This window comes from Hemiscyllium ocellatum, unplaced genomic scaffold, assembly GCF_020745735.1.
Source record: "Hemiscyllium ocellatum isolate sHemOce1 unplaced genomic scaffold, sHemOce1.pat.X.cur. scaffold_943_pat_ctg1, whole genome shotgun sequence".
In the NCBI taxonomy this organism is placed as follows: Eukaryota; Metazoa; Chordata; class Chondrichthyes; order Orectolobiformes; family Hemiscylliidae; genus Hemiscyllium; species Hemiscyllium ocellatum.
Window position 1 is genome coordinate 16045 of NW_026869321.1, and position 15349 is coordinate 31393.

General features: G+C 45.2%; 1 long non-coding RNA gene across 1 annotated transcript in view; it reads right to left on the reverse strand.

Annotated features, from left to right (window-relative positions):
* The window catches only part of LOC132814823 (uncharacterized), a 36067-nt gene that overhangs the window by 15643 nt on the left and 5075 nt on the right, over positions 1–15349 (reverse strand). The window contains exon 2 of the long non-coding RNA XR_009644513.1: positions 8325–8446. This is a non-coding gene — a long non-coding RNA (uncharacterized LOC132814823). The remainder of the gene's footprint in view (positions 1–8324; positions 8447–15349) is intronic.

Sequence of the window (15349 nt, forward strand, 5' to 3'; positions counted from 1 at the left end):
TCCATTGAAACAGACAAAACCTCAGCAAGAAATCCCCACCGGCCCCTCACTCAGGACAAAATGTATCATATTAGATTATGAGGCTTAGAAGATCACCAAAAATTACTTGAAATCCTGAAGTGAGATTGTGTTTTAGGAATAAGTTTTAAAGGGATTGCAAAGGATCTGCTAGCAGGAGGGCAGCAGTGGGAAGGGGAATCACTGTCAGGGTATAATGTCACAAAAGGAACAGGGAGAGGTGAAGGTGCTGGAGGTGGTGAGAGTGTTACAGAGAGTGGTCAGGGTGTTACAAAGCCAGTACGGATTGCTGCAGCTGTGGGGGTTTGCAGAGGTAGGGAGGGACATAGGTATTTTTATTTATTCATTCATGGGATGAAGGTGTCACTGCTAATTACCCAGAGGACAGCTCAGAGTCAGCCATCTTGCAGGGGGTCTGGGGTCACATGTTAGCCAGACCAGGTTAAAATGTCAGATGTTATACACAAAAGGTCAGTGAACCAGATGTGTTTTTCCCACTGATCAACAATGCTTTTATAGTGGCCTGACCAATGTCTTGTACAGATACAACATGACGTCCCAACCCTTTCTCTTCATGCTCTGCCCAATGAAGGTAGACATCCCAAACGCCTGCTTCACCAGCCTGTCTCCCTGTGACACCACATTGTGTACCTGCATCCCTGGGTCTCTGACTGACAACACTACCCAGGGCCCGAACAGTAACTGTACAAGTCCCACCCTGGTTTGTTTAACCAAAATGGAACACTTCACATTTATCTTATTTAACTCCATCTGCTATTCTTCAGCCCACTCTCCCAGCAGTACTGTCCATCCTGCTGGATCATAGACAACCTTCTTCACTGTCCACTTTCCCACCAATGTCAGTATCACCCAAAAACCTTCCTTACCAGGAAACCAATATTCCCATCCAAACCATTTATCCAAATGACAAACAACAGTGGACCCACTACACCGCTGGTCACATGCCTCCAGTCAGAAAAACAACATGTCTCCCATCACCCTGTCTCCAACCATCAAGACCAATTTTTTGTCCAGTTGACTAGCTCCTCCTGAGTGCCATATCCTTTTACATTGATCTGAGTTTATTACTCAGTTTACACATATGACACGTAGAACACAGAAAAGTACAGAACAAGACCCTTCGGCCATGATGACATGCCAATCTTTTATCTGACCATAAGATTAAAAAAAAAGTGGCAGATAGAGTTTAATTCAGGGAAATGCAACGTGCTGCACTTTGGGAAAGCAAATCTTAATAGGACTGATACATGAAATGGTCAGGTCCTCGGGAGTGTTGCTGAACAAAGAGACCTTGGGGTGCAGGTTCATAGCTCCTTGAAAATGGAGACCCAGGTAGATAGGATAGTGAAGAAGGCGTTTGGTATGCATTCCTTTATTGCTCAGAGTATTGAGTACAGAAGTTGGGAGGCCATGTTGTGACTGTACAGCACATTGAATAGGCCACTGTTGGAATATTGCATGCAATTTTGGTCTCCTTACTATCAGAAAGATATTGGGAAACTTGAAAGGGTTCAGAAAAGATTTACAAGGATGATGCCAGGGTTGGCGGATTTGAGCTGTAGGGAGAGGCTGAACAGGCTGGGGATGATTTCCTTGGAGCTTCGGGAGGCTGAGGGGTGACCTTATAGAGGTTTACAAAATTATGAGGTGCATGGATAGGGTAAATAGACAAAGTATTTTCCCTGGGTTTGGGGAGTCCAGAACTAGAGGGCATAGGTTTAGGGTGAGAGGGGAAAGATATAAAAGAGATCTAAGGAGCAACTTTTTCACGCAGAGGGTTTTACGTGTATGGAACAGGCTGTCAGATGAAGGGTGGAGGCTGGTACAATTGCAACATTTAAGAGGCATTTGGTTGGGTATATGAATAGGAAGGCTTTGATGGGATAGGGACCGGGTGCTGGCAGGTGGGACTAGACTGGGTTGGGATATCTGGTCGGCATGGACGGGTTGGACCGACGGGTCTGTTTACGTGCTGTACATCTCTTTGAATCTAACTTCTATACCCTTCATTTTATTATCATCCATGTGCCTACCCAGAAGTATATTAAATATCCCTGATGCATCTGCTTTTACTGCCACCGCTGGCAGTGCATTCCACACAGCCACCACTCTGTATGCAACGACCCTACCTCTGAAATCTCCACTTAACCATCCGCTAATCACCCGAAAATTATACCCCCTGTAATAGCTATTTATATGAGCGTAAAAAATATCTCTTATTATTCACTCTGTGAATGCCTCTCATCACCTTGTTCACCTCTGCCAAGTCGCACCTCACCCTTCTTCACTCCAATGAGAAAAGCCGTAGTTCCCTCAACCTTTCTTCATAAGACATGCCCTCCAGTCCAGGCAGCATCCTGGTAAATCTCCTCTTTACCCTCTCTCAAGTTTCCACATCCTTCCTGTAATGAAGGGACCAGAACTGAACACAATATTCTAAGTGGGGTCTAACCAGGGCTGTAGAGAGCTGCAGCATAACCTCACCGCTTTAAAACTCAATCCCCAAACTAATGAAATCCCACAAAATATATCCCTTCTTAACAAGCCTATCAGCATGGGTGGCTACTTTGAGGGATCTATGGACTTGGACCCCAAGATCCCTCTGTTCCTCCACACTGCCAAAGATCCTGCCTTCTGCATTCAAATTCAATCTTCAAAATGAATGACTTCACACTTTTCCAGATTGACCTCCATCTGCCACTTCTCGACTCAACTCTGCATCCTGTCAATGTCCCGTTGCAATCTGGAACAGACCTTCACACTGTCAGCCACGCCACCAACCTTCGTGTCATTGGCCAGTCTACTAACCGACCCTTCCACTCACACATCCAACTTATTCATAAAATCACGAAGAGCAGAAGTGCTGTAATCACACCCTACAGAAAACCACTGGTCACTGAGTTCCAGGATGAATTATTTCCGTCTATCGTCACCCTCTGTCTTCTGTGGGCCAGTAATCCTGTATCCAGACAGACAGGTTTCCCTGTATCCCATGCCTCCGTATTTCCTGAATAAGCCATAAAGGTGTTTTGTCACATTCTTAAAAGATTCAATATGACTTTTAAGGCATGACCTGTCCCTTATACAAACATGCTGACTATCTTTAATCAAACTATGGTTTCCTCAGGAAAAATAAATCCTCTATCTCAGAATCCTCTCCAATAGTCTGCACACCACAGACATAAGACTGACAGATGTGCAATTCCCAGGATTATTCCTATTCCCTTTCATGAACAAGGGAATAATATTTTCCTGCCTCCAATCAACTGGTCCGACTCCAGTGGACAGTGAGGGTGCAAAGGTCATCACCAGGTGCGCAGCAACCCATTCCCTCGCTTCATGTAGTAACTTTGGACGCATCCAGTCTGATTCAGCGACTTATCTATCCTTATCTTTTACAAAATTCTCAGCACATCCTCCTCCTTAACATCCACCTGTTCACGTACATCAGCCTGTTTCACGCTGTCCTCACAAACAACAAGACCCTTCTCAGCAGTGAATACTGAGACATAGTTTTCATTAAAGACCTCCCCTACCTCCTGTGACTCCAGAGACAAGTTCCTTCCACTATCCCAGAGTGGCCTTATCCTCACTCTGACCATCCTCTTGTTCCTCACATAAGTGGAGAATGCCTCACAGTTTTCCTTAAGCCTTCCCAAGAAAGCTTTTTCATGCCGCCTTCTAGTTGCCCTAAGTCCATTCCTTGGTTCCTTCCTGGTACCTTCAGGGAATCTCTACAGTATGGAAACAGGCCATTTGGCCCAACACCTCCATATTAACCCTCCAAACAGTATCCAACCCAGCCCCATTCCCCCACCCTGTTACTCTCCATTTGCCCTGACTAATGCACCAAACTACCCATCCCTGAACACTATGGGTAATTTAGCATGTCTGAGTCACCTAATCTGCACATCTTTGGATGGTGGGTGGAAACTGGAGCACCTGGAGGAAACACACGCAGACACGGGCAGAATGTACAAACTCCCCACAGACAGTCGCCTGAGGCTCTCATCGAAATGGAGTCCGTGGTGCTATGAGGTAGCAGTGCTAACCACTGAGACACCGCGCCACCCAATGTAACTCTCTGGAGCCCTGCCTGATCCTTGCTTCCTCAACCTTAAGTTAGCTTCTTTCTTCCTCTTGACTAGATGCTGAAGTCCACGTGGACAACGCTAACTGCTCTGCCTTCATCTATCCCTTGTCCAACTCCGCAAAGAGTCAATCCAGTTTGTGAAATATGGTTTTTCTACTCACAAAGCCATGCTGACCATCTTGAATCAGCCTTTGCCTTTGTAAATATACATAGCTCCTTTCTCTCAGAATCTCCTCCAACAACTTCCCCATCACTGGGCACACTGGACTGCAATTTCCTGGTTTTTCCCTGCAGTCCTTAAGTGATGCAACAGCCTTAGCCTCCCTCCAGTCTTCCGGTACCTCACTGTGTCTGTTGATAATATAAATATCTCTGTAAGGGACACTGCAATCTCTTCCCTAGCTTCCCACAATATTCTAGTATCGACCCAATGAGCTACTGAGGATTGATCTACCTTTATTTGTTTTAAGATTCCAGCACTTTCTCTTCTCTGGTGAGGATTCTTTCCAAGACATCGCTATTTATTTCCCCAAGTTACCGAGCTTCCATATCTTTCTCCACAGTAAATACTGACAAGGCTGTTTGGTCTAATATCTCACCCATCTCCTCTGGTTCCACACATGGGTGACCTTTTGATCTGTAAAGGGACCCTATTCTCTACCAAGTTACTACTTAGCCCTTATTAAAACTTGTGTAAAGGCTTCTGATAATTCAAATACACCACATCCCCCACACCACTACACCCCTCCTACACCCTTACAACTCTGCCATTTGTATTCACACAGACAAATTAAATCCAACAGGCTCAGGAACAAATTCTCTTTTATCAAATGTGTCTCTAAATGGCCAGTTATTGTATACTGACTTATCCTTTCTAACAATGTCAGTATGGTCCCGACTTACTGTCAGGGGAGGTGGAGTAGGTTGTGGTTGAACCCATTGAAGTTTAGATAATGAGAGAGAAATGGAATGAACCATCCAAGATTCTGAGGGGCTCTGATCGGGCAGATGCTGAGAAGTTAGAAAATAGAACAGTAGAGCACAGCAACAGGCCCTTCGGCCCACCACGTCTATGCTGTCCATGATGCTATTCTAACTCATACAATCTGCCTGCACATGGGCCCATATCCCTCTATTCTCTTCCCGTTCATGTTTCTGCCTAAATGCCACTTCAAACCTTTACTCACATTTCTGCTTCTACCACCTCCCTCAGTAACATCCACTCTACGTAAAAAAACACTTTCCCTCACACACCTCATTTAAACTTTCTCTTGTTCACTTTAAACCTCTGCTCTCTAGTATTTGAAACTTACACACTGGAAAAGAGATTCTGACTATCTACATTATCTATCCCTGTCCTAACGTTATATCCCTGTACCTGGTCACCTGTCAGCCTCTGATACCCTCACAAATCAATCCAACTTTGTTTAAATTCCTCTTACACACCTAACATACCCTTAAAAACCCAAACATAGGCAACGTGCTGATAAACACCTTTTTTACCCTCTCCAAAGCCTCCCCATCCTCCCTATTGTGTGGAGATGAGAACTGCACACAGTTCTCCAAATGTGACCAAACAAACGTTTTATACAATTACAGCATCAGATGCAAACCACTACACCCAATGTTGTGACCGATGAAGGTCAGTGCTCCATTTGCTTTCCTTTCCATCTGAAACAATGGATATTTATTCGTACACAGCATTTGATCTACAAATATGATATGATGTTATAGAAAACTACCTCGCATACAATCCAGGATTCTATCCGTTACAGCACTGATACTCACTGCTGTATCAGTCGGCATGGAGATCACACCACTGTCACACACAGGTACTGTACAGCCCTTGCTACAAGTACATCTGAATCCAACGTGGGCGGCACGGTGGCACAGTGGTTAGCACTGCTACCTCACAGCGCCGGAGACCTGGGTTCAATTCCCGACTCAGGCGACTCCCCGTGTCAGCGTGGGTTTCCTCCGGGTGCTCCGGTTTCCTCCCACAGTCCAAAGATGTGCGGGTTAGGTGAATTGACCATGCTAAATTGCCCGTAGTGTTAGGTAAGGGGTAAATGTAGGGCTATGGGTGGGTTGCGCTTCGGCGGGTCGGTGTGGACTTGTTGGGCCGAAGGGCCTGTTTCCACACTAAGTCTAATCTAATCTAAATCTAAAAAAAAACACTTCTGTTGCCATTTTCAGGGAGTTGCTGACTTGCACCAAGATCCTTCCGTAGATCAATATCCCTCAGTATGCTGACTTCCTTCTTGAATTTGACATCATCTCACACTTGTCCAGAATAAACTCAATTTGCCATTTCTGTCTATCTCTCCGAATGTTCTGTAACCTCCTGCAGATTTTAATGAATCAGGGAAACAAGGGTTTTGTGGAAAAGGCAGGAAAGTAGAGTTGAACAGTATCAGATCAGCCATGATCTGACTGAAGGGCACAGTATACTCAATGGGCCAAATGGCCTCATTCACCTGCTACATCTCATGGTCTGAGCACAAACTCAGTATGTCCTGCATAATATTATGGGTTTCTGCTCACAAAACTCCTTTACAATGGGATTATTGGATATTTATTCGTACACAGCATTTGATCTACAAATATGATATGATGTTATAGAAAACTACCTCGCATACAATCCAGGATTCTATCCGTTACAGCACTGATACTCACTGCTGTATCAGTCGGCATGGAGATCACACCACTGTCACACACAGGTACTGTACAGCCCTTGCTACAAGTACATTCAGTGTCCTGACTGTAACCACATTGACATTCCCATCACTGGTTGGTGCCTACAATAGAATTCCTGCTAACGGTTGCTGCTTCTTGCTTATTCTCAGCTCCACTTTTCATATTCAGATCCACATGACTGTCTCATTAATGCATTAACCTCATCCTTCCTTCACAACTTGTTGGCGTTTTGCCTAGTCTGCCTATTGGGACGAGATTAGTTTGGGATATCTGCTCAGCATGGATGGATTAGACCGAAGGGCCTGTTTCCATGCTGTACATCTCATTGACTCTAATGACTCTATCCCAACAACCCTTCAGTATTCACTTCCCAGTGATGATCAATCATCAGCTACATCTCCGGAATGACAGTTCCATCATATCTGTTCACTGTCATTCCATCTGCCTTATGGCGAATGCAGGGAGTCATTCCGCAGTAGTGGGGGATTGAACAGATGGGTAGAGATTGCAGAGATAGGGAAGCTTACAGGGACTCGAGGATGTTAGTGTTAAACAGAGTTACATCTGGTCAAGAACGTCAGTGGGACAAAGGGGTTTGGGGATTGGAGGAATTTACAGAGATACAGGGAGCTGGATTAGATTCTGGAGATAGTGATAGGGATGGAGAAAGGAAGAGGTAGGCAGACTGAGAGGCACAGACAGGGGGCTGTTTCATCTAGGAGAGTATTGTGTATACTAACAGAGATATGGAAGGTTGTCGTGACTGAAGACGTTTATAAATATAAGGTGGCTTCTAGGCTCTGGAGGCTACATAGATCGGAAGGCAATGGGGAATGCCAGGTTACTGGGTTGGAGACAGTTACACAGATGGGGAGGGTTGTACAAATTGAAGGAGGTTCCTGTGGTCGCGAGGGGTATGGTGTCGGGAATGAGGGTGAAATTTAACAAGATAAAGATCAAAGAATTAGAGATGGACAAGGAGATTACAATTTTTTCACAGCTAAGGAAGGGTGAGCTGGAGAAGATTACATAGGTAGGGACCGATGGAGAGGTTAAAGATAAATACATTGACATGGAGGATGGTGTTGTTGGAAAGAGCTTACAGGGATAGACAGGACAGTCAGGGTTTACAGGGATGAAGGAATTGAGTATCTACTGCAGAAGTTTAGGAATTAGGATGTTAGGGATAGAAGAACCTGACAGAGACAGAGAGAATGGTGTGGAGATTCCAAACAGAGGAAGGATTATCTGGACTGGAGGATATTACAGAGATCACTAACACAGCATGGACCAGGATTGATGCCTGCTATCCCCTGTGCTGTCACATTGAGGACCAGTACAGCAGAGGTGAAATCGGGACCCTCACAAGATGGTGGGAATGAAGCCTAGAATGTTGCTGTTCCTTGCCCAGCTCTCTATCTATGTCCTGTCTTCCAGGTCTGAATACAGAAGTCTACCACCTCCACCTTGTGCTGTTTACTGTGAGTGATCTTACCGGCTGCAGGATTGACTGAAGGCTCCAGGTCTCCCTCTCTCTATCTCTCTCTCTCTCTCTGGCTGACCAACCAGCTTCAATGAGGTGATGGATGAGACAGGAGTTAGGAACATCCTGATTACCTGCATGAGACAGAAATAGACAGAATGGAAAATTCGACTGATGTAATGAGGATAACACATGCAGAGTGGTACTGCGTCCAACAGAGATCTCGAGAATCCCAGTCTTCATCCCTTGTCTGTGCTGCTGCGTCTCTCTGGAATGGACAATTCTGTTGACTCAGGATCTCAGAGCATCTGTAAGAGGGAGAAATGCTGCCAGAGGCAGCAAATAGACTGACACAGCGAGGGATACCACATGGAGAGATACTGAGTGATACCACATTATTAGGCACTGTATTAACAGGGAATTGTTTGAATTTGTAACAAAGGCACTGGGATAATTGTGAGGGGATTCAACCTTCCTAACTCTTCATCTCTTTGGCGGTGGCTCACAGATGAGGCTGACTCTCTCCCACTCTCGTGGATGTGGGTGGGGGTGGGGGTCTGCAATTGGCTGTACAGACCGATGTGGCCTTCCACAGACTTTGTTACACTTGGGGCACAAGGTGGCCATGGGAAGGGGGTGGGTCTGGCGTTGGTGTGACAGTGCCCTTCTTGTGCTGTTTTCTCCTGGATTCCTATTTTCCCCACAGCATGTCTCGTGGTGCTCGACACCTTCCCAATGCTCCTTCCCCACTTCGGACAGTCTTGGCCCAGGACTTAACAGATTTGATTAAGAGATGAAAAAAAAAACGATCAATTCTGAGAAGCCAGCATTTAGAAACTTGGACACATTTGTTAAAGAGATCGCTATGGATTCTGCTAGCAGGAGGAGTGCAGTAGGAAGAGGAAACATTGTCAGATGATAGGAACAGGGAGAATTGAAGGTTCTGGAGGTGGTGAGGGTGTTACAGAGAGAGGCAAAGTCCTGAACAATGTTACAATGCCAGTACGGATTGCTGCAGCTAGAGCTGTTTGCAGAGTTAGGGATGGAGATATGTATTCTCATTGATTCATTCGCGGCCTGAGGATGTCACCGGATGGACCAGCATACATTACCCCACTGCTAATTGCCTAGAGACAGCTCAGAGTCAGACACATTGCTGTGGGACTGGAGTCACATGTGAGCCAGACCAGGTAAGAATGCTAGATGTCCCTCCCTGAAGGACACACGTGAACAAGTTGATTTTTTCCAGAAAATCAACAATGTTTATACAGTGACCTCACTAATGTCCTGTACAGACACACCATGACATCCCAACTCCTACTCTCAATGCTCTGCCCAATGAAGGGTAACCATCCCAAACGCCTGCTTCACCAGCCTGTCTACCCATGACGCTACTTTCAAAAGACTGTGTATCTGCGTCCCTGGGTCACTGATTGACAAGGGCCCGAATGTTTACTTTACCAGTCCAGCCTGGTCTGTTTTACCACAATACAACATCTTGCATTTCTCCACCTGTTCTTTCTAACCTCACTGACCCAGCAGAACTGTTGATCCCTTTGTACTCTTCGATAACCCTCTTCACTGTCCACTTTATCACCAATTTCAGTCTCACTCCCAAACTTGGTAACCATGACTCCTGTATTATCATCCAAGCAGTCACACCTACACATAGGTATATAGGAACTGAAGGATTTAAAGAGATTACACAGACCTGGAGTGTTGTATGCAGAGGAGGAGATTAAACTGATAGGGATGGTTTTAGAGACTCAACAATGTTTGGAAATAATAGGGGTTGCCATGGCGATAGCAGGTTTCAACAATTCGGAGGATATAGGTCTGAAGGAGCTTTGTCTGTTAGCGATGGTACAGTAAAGGGAATTGTAGTGGCTTCCCTTTCATAGCAATCCATAAGCACTTACAATAGCCTGTTTGACATGTGCATTATCTCTCGACCATTCATCAGACAGCACTGCAAATACTTCACTGCCTCCGCCTACCAGCTTAGACTGAACTAGCATTACCCAGAAGACCTCAGGCCACTCTGTCTGTCTGTGCAATTTTTCAAATGAAATACAGAGTTCCTTGACAGTAAAGTCACAGGTAGTCAGGGTAGCGAAGAAGGCACTTGGTATGCATTCCTTTACTGGTCAGAGTATTGAATACAGGAGTTGGGGGGTCATGTTGCGGCTGTACAGGACAGTGGTTAGGCCACTTTTGGAAGACTGCATGCAACTCTTTTCTACTTCCTATCGGAAGGATGTTGTGAAAATTGAAAGGGTTCAAAGAAGATTTACAAGGATGTTGCCAGGGTTGAGCTATAGGGAGAGTTGAACAGGCGATGGTTGTTTTCCCTGGAGAGTCGGAGGCTGAGGGGTGACCTTATTGGGGTTTATAAAATCAAGAGGGACATGGATAAGGTAAATAGACAGTGTTTCCCCTGGGGTGTGCGAGTCCAGAATTGTAGGGCAAGGTTTAGGGTGAGAGGAGAAAGATATTAAAGAGAACTAAGGGGCAACGTTTTCACGCAGAGGATAGGACATGTATGGAATGAGCTTGCAGAGGAAGTGGTGGAGGCTAGTACAACTGCAACAGTTAAAAGGCATCTGGATGGATGTATGAATAGGAAGGATTTAGAGGGAGATGGGCCGGGTGCTGGCAGGTGGGACTATATTGGGTTGAGATATCTGATCTGCAGGATGGGACCGTGAATGTATTGTGGAACCTGGAGGATGTTATAATTTGAACTACAGGTAATTTTTGATTGGATCTTTCAGCCAATCTTACAGATGGTACAATTGCAACATTTAAGAAGTATTTGGATGGATATATGAATAGAAAGAGTTTGGAGGGACATCGGCCAGGTACAGGCAGGTGGGACTAGATTGAGTTGGGATATCCTGTCGGCATGGCCGGGTTTGACTGAAGGGTCTGTTTCCACGCTGTACATCTCTATGACTGTAAGATCGGCTGAATGGTCCAATCAAAAATTACCTGCGGTTCAATTCATAATATCCTCCAGGTTCCACAAGCCTTCCTCGGTCACATCTGCAGGTTCTATGAATTGCGCAACCTCCTGCAGGTCCCAAGTCCCTTCCTACATTTGTACCATCCTCCAGGTTCTGCAGCCCTTCATACCTCGTAACATGGCCCAGACTCTCCAACTCGTCCTTCCTCTGCAATGTTCCCTAGAAGGGCACTGGAGGATGGTGGGGGTTACAGAGATATGGAGGGACATCAGGATGGCAGGATTTTGCAGACATTAGGAATATAGGGACTTGAGGAGGTTTCACAGTTTATGAGTGTTGTAGGGTCTGGAGGAACTTACAAAGGTAGGCATAGTTTGAGATCGGAGGATTCTGCAGAAAACCTTTATGTGGTTAAAGGCAGAATTCTTAGCAGCGTGCAGGAACAAAGGGATCCTGTTTCCCTCAGGTTACCACCCAAGTTGACAGGGTGTTAAGAAGGCATATGGTGTATTGGCTTTCATTAGCAGTGGAATTGAGTTGAAAAGATGCGAGGTTTTGCTGCAGCTCTACAGAACCTCAGTTAGACCACACTTGGAATATTGTGAACAGTTCTGTTTGCTTCATTATAGGAAGGATGTGGAAGCTTTAAAGACAGTGCAGAGGAGATTGAACAGGATGCTGCCTGGACTGGAGGGCATGCCCATAGAAGGTAGGTTGTAGAAGCTGGGGCTTTTCTGATCAGAGCGAAGGAGGAAGAATGGTGACATGATAGAGGTGTACAAGGGAATGAGAGGCATAGATGGAGTGGATAACCAGAGACTATTTCCCATGGTGAAATGGCGATCACAAGGAGACATAAGTTTAAGGTAATTGGCGGTACGTTTAGCTTAGATATCAGAGGGATATGGGCCAGGTGCTGGCAGGTAGGACTAGATGGGGTTGGGATATCCTGTCGGCATGGACGGGACTGGTATGTTATTGACACAGTGTGGTGGGTGTGTGGAATGGACTGCCAGCCGTGGTAGATTCAGACACATTACACACATCTAAGCAACTCTTGGATAGGCACATCAATGACAGTAAAATGTAAGATATGCAGGTTAGATTCGTCTTCAGAGTAGGATAAAAGGTCAGCACAATATTGAGGGCTGAAGGGCTTGTACCGGAATGTGCTAATCCATGTTCTAAATAGCAAGGGTTATGATGGCAGCAAGAGGTTCCGGGAAGTGGGAGAGGATGTGATCTAAATGAAGTGACACAAATAGGAGGCGTTGCTAAGGTTGTATGAGGTAACAGAGACAGCAATGGTCTGATCTGGAGCAGATGTCCCAGACTGGGAGGGGTATGGGGACTGGAGGTGGTTTCACAGAGAGGAAGGGGCACAGAGCCACAGGAGGTTACAGAAATGTGGAGAGCTGGCGGGCCTACAGGAGTTCATGGAGATGGGAGGTTGGGAGGAATGGAGCAGTTTACAGGGATAAGGATAGTGGTATTTTACACAGACAGGAATGTTTCAGGTGAATGGAGCTGAGTACAGAGATAAAGTGGGTTGTACAGATTGGAAAAACAAATAGACATATGGAGGGTAGTCGTGACTGAAGATGTTTATAGATACAGGAAGGCTTAGGTTCTGCAGGTTATTTAGATAAAGAGGGTGTGGAATCAGACAGATTCTCCAAGTGACAAAGACAGCAATTTTGGTTGGAGGCAGTTTCACAGATTAGGGAGCATTCGTAACCTCCTCCAGTTTAGTCAGAGTGGGAAGGGTTGTAGGGGAGGGAGACGTTTACACATGTAAGAGCTGGAGAAGATTATGGAAATGAGTAGATAAATGGAGACACTACAGCATGTTCCATTGACAGGGTGGGTGCTGGCAATGAAAAGATATCACACAGATAGTGGGTCTTGTAGGAACTGGATTGAAAGAGTCGCAGGCATTGGAATGACTTCTGCAGACTGGGAGTGTTACAGGGACTGAGAGGTTTGTAGGGTCTCCACAGATTGATGGTGTCTTTAAGAATAGAAGAGTTTATCTAGATACTGAAAGCTTAAACCCAATGCATGCAGTCTTCATTTCAAGACCAGAGCCTTATTATCCCACACCAGCCAAGGATCCCTAACCCTGCCAGCTTTTCCCTTTATCCCAATGGGGCAGACTGGTCCTGGATTCTTCAGATCACACTTTGAAAAGCCTCCCATTTGCCAGTTGTTTCTTTTCCTTCAAACAGACTCACCCAATCGATTAGAATCATAATGTGGAGGTGCCAGTGTTGGACAGGGGATGTACAAAGTTAAAAATCACCCAACACTCGGTTCCAGTCCAACCAGTTTATGTGAAAGCAGTAGCTTTCAGAGCACTGCTCCTTCATCAGGTGGTTGTGAAGCACAATCCTAAGGCACAGAATTTATAGCAACAGGATGGCAGGGTCATGGAATATAATATCAAACAAATTTAGTTGAAGCCTTTCATCTGTTACGGTGATCACCAGCGCTTCCAAAGCGAGTTGGATTATAACTGGGCATTGTGCAATTTTAAATTCACAGCATTGACGCTGGCCAGATCCTGCAGAATGGCCCCAAACCTGGCCCTGTTCCAGTTTTCCTCTTCAATCTGGGGACCTGCTGATCTTCCTTCATAACTATGTTAAAACAAAGACAGTTGTGGGCACTGGACCCAAAGTGCTCTCCGAATGACACTTCAGTCACTAACCCGGCCTCGTTTTCTGAGTTGGGGGGTGGGGTCCAGTGTCGCACCTGCCTGAGTAGAGTAGGGCCCTCTGCATATTGATTTAGCAACCTTTCTTGGACATATTTGAAAAATTGCACTCTGTCCGAGTCTGTTATACTCCAGGTGGCCCAGTCAATACAGGGAATATTAAAATCTCCAGCCTGTACTCCTCTATTATTCCTATAGTTATCTGCAATCCCTCTACACACGTGCTCCTCTGGTATCTGTTGGGTCTACTCAGTCTACAATACAGTCCCAACAAAGTGACCACCTCTCTTCTTTTTTCTAACTTCTAACCATGTGGAATTTTAAATGAATATATGTTTTAAAAATTAGAATTAACAATCCATAAATAAGTATTGATAAAAATCCAAACACTTGACCTTCAGAGAAAGACGACAGTTCACTTTCACGTGGTCTGCACGACATATCCACAGCAAAGTGTTTGCCTCTCAATGACCCTGTGAAATGGGCGAGCCAGCTGCTTAGCTCAAGGGCAGCAAGGGATGGGCAATAAAGGCTGGTCAGCCAGAGACACTCACATCCCAGACCGGATTTTTAAAAAATCCATTCAGATTGGTCCCAGCACAGTTCCAGTGGAACAATGTCCTGGCCAATCACATTGGTAGGATTATGGACAGGGCTTTTAACTGACAAAGAGGATGCTGGGACAGGCTTCAGGTGAAAGAAGCTTTCCAAATCCAAATAGAAAAGGTGAAGCAACAGAAAATGTGACCGAAGACAACAGAAAGGAACAGGATGGGCCAAAGTTTAACTAAAACTGTAGATCAGCAAAACCATTTGTGACAGGAAATTGTGGGAAAGAGAAAATTATGTTTTTTATTAATGGACAAAGTCTCTGCAACAAGGTAGATGGATTTGTGGCACAGAAATAAAAGAGATTTTGACACCAGAGAGATGTGGTTACAGGGCGAACAAAAGGTGGACATAAATATTCAATGTTTCGCAACATTGTGCAAATTCAGGCAAAATGGACAACGCTAGCAATAATGGGTAAGACGGGCATTACAGAGAAAGCATTTGGTCTCAGATCATGAAGTAGAGTCAGTCTGAATGTAACCTCTGGCTATTCCTTGTAAGGACACAAGCAGCAGAACAGTTTTAGACCACTGAACAGCATTCCCTTGCTCATCACTGCATTACACAGGAACTCATTGGAATTTTTAATAAAGGAATGGTGAACATTTATTGAAATTTCAATATTTGCAAAGTCTGGGACAGTCACACTGACAACAGTGATATTGGAAGAGGAGTTCAGAGAATTTTTTTCAGTATTTCTTAGAATAACACATTGTGCAACCGGCGAGGGACGTAACTGTCTC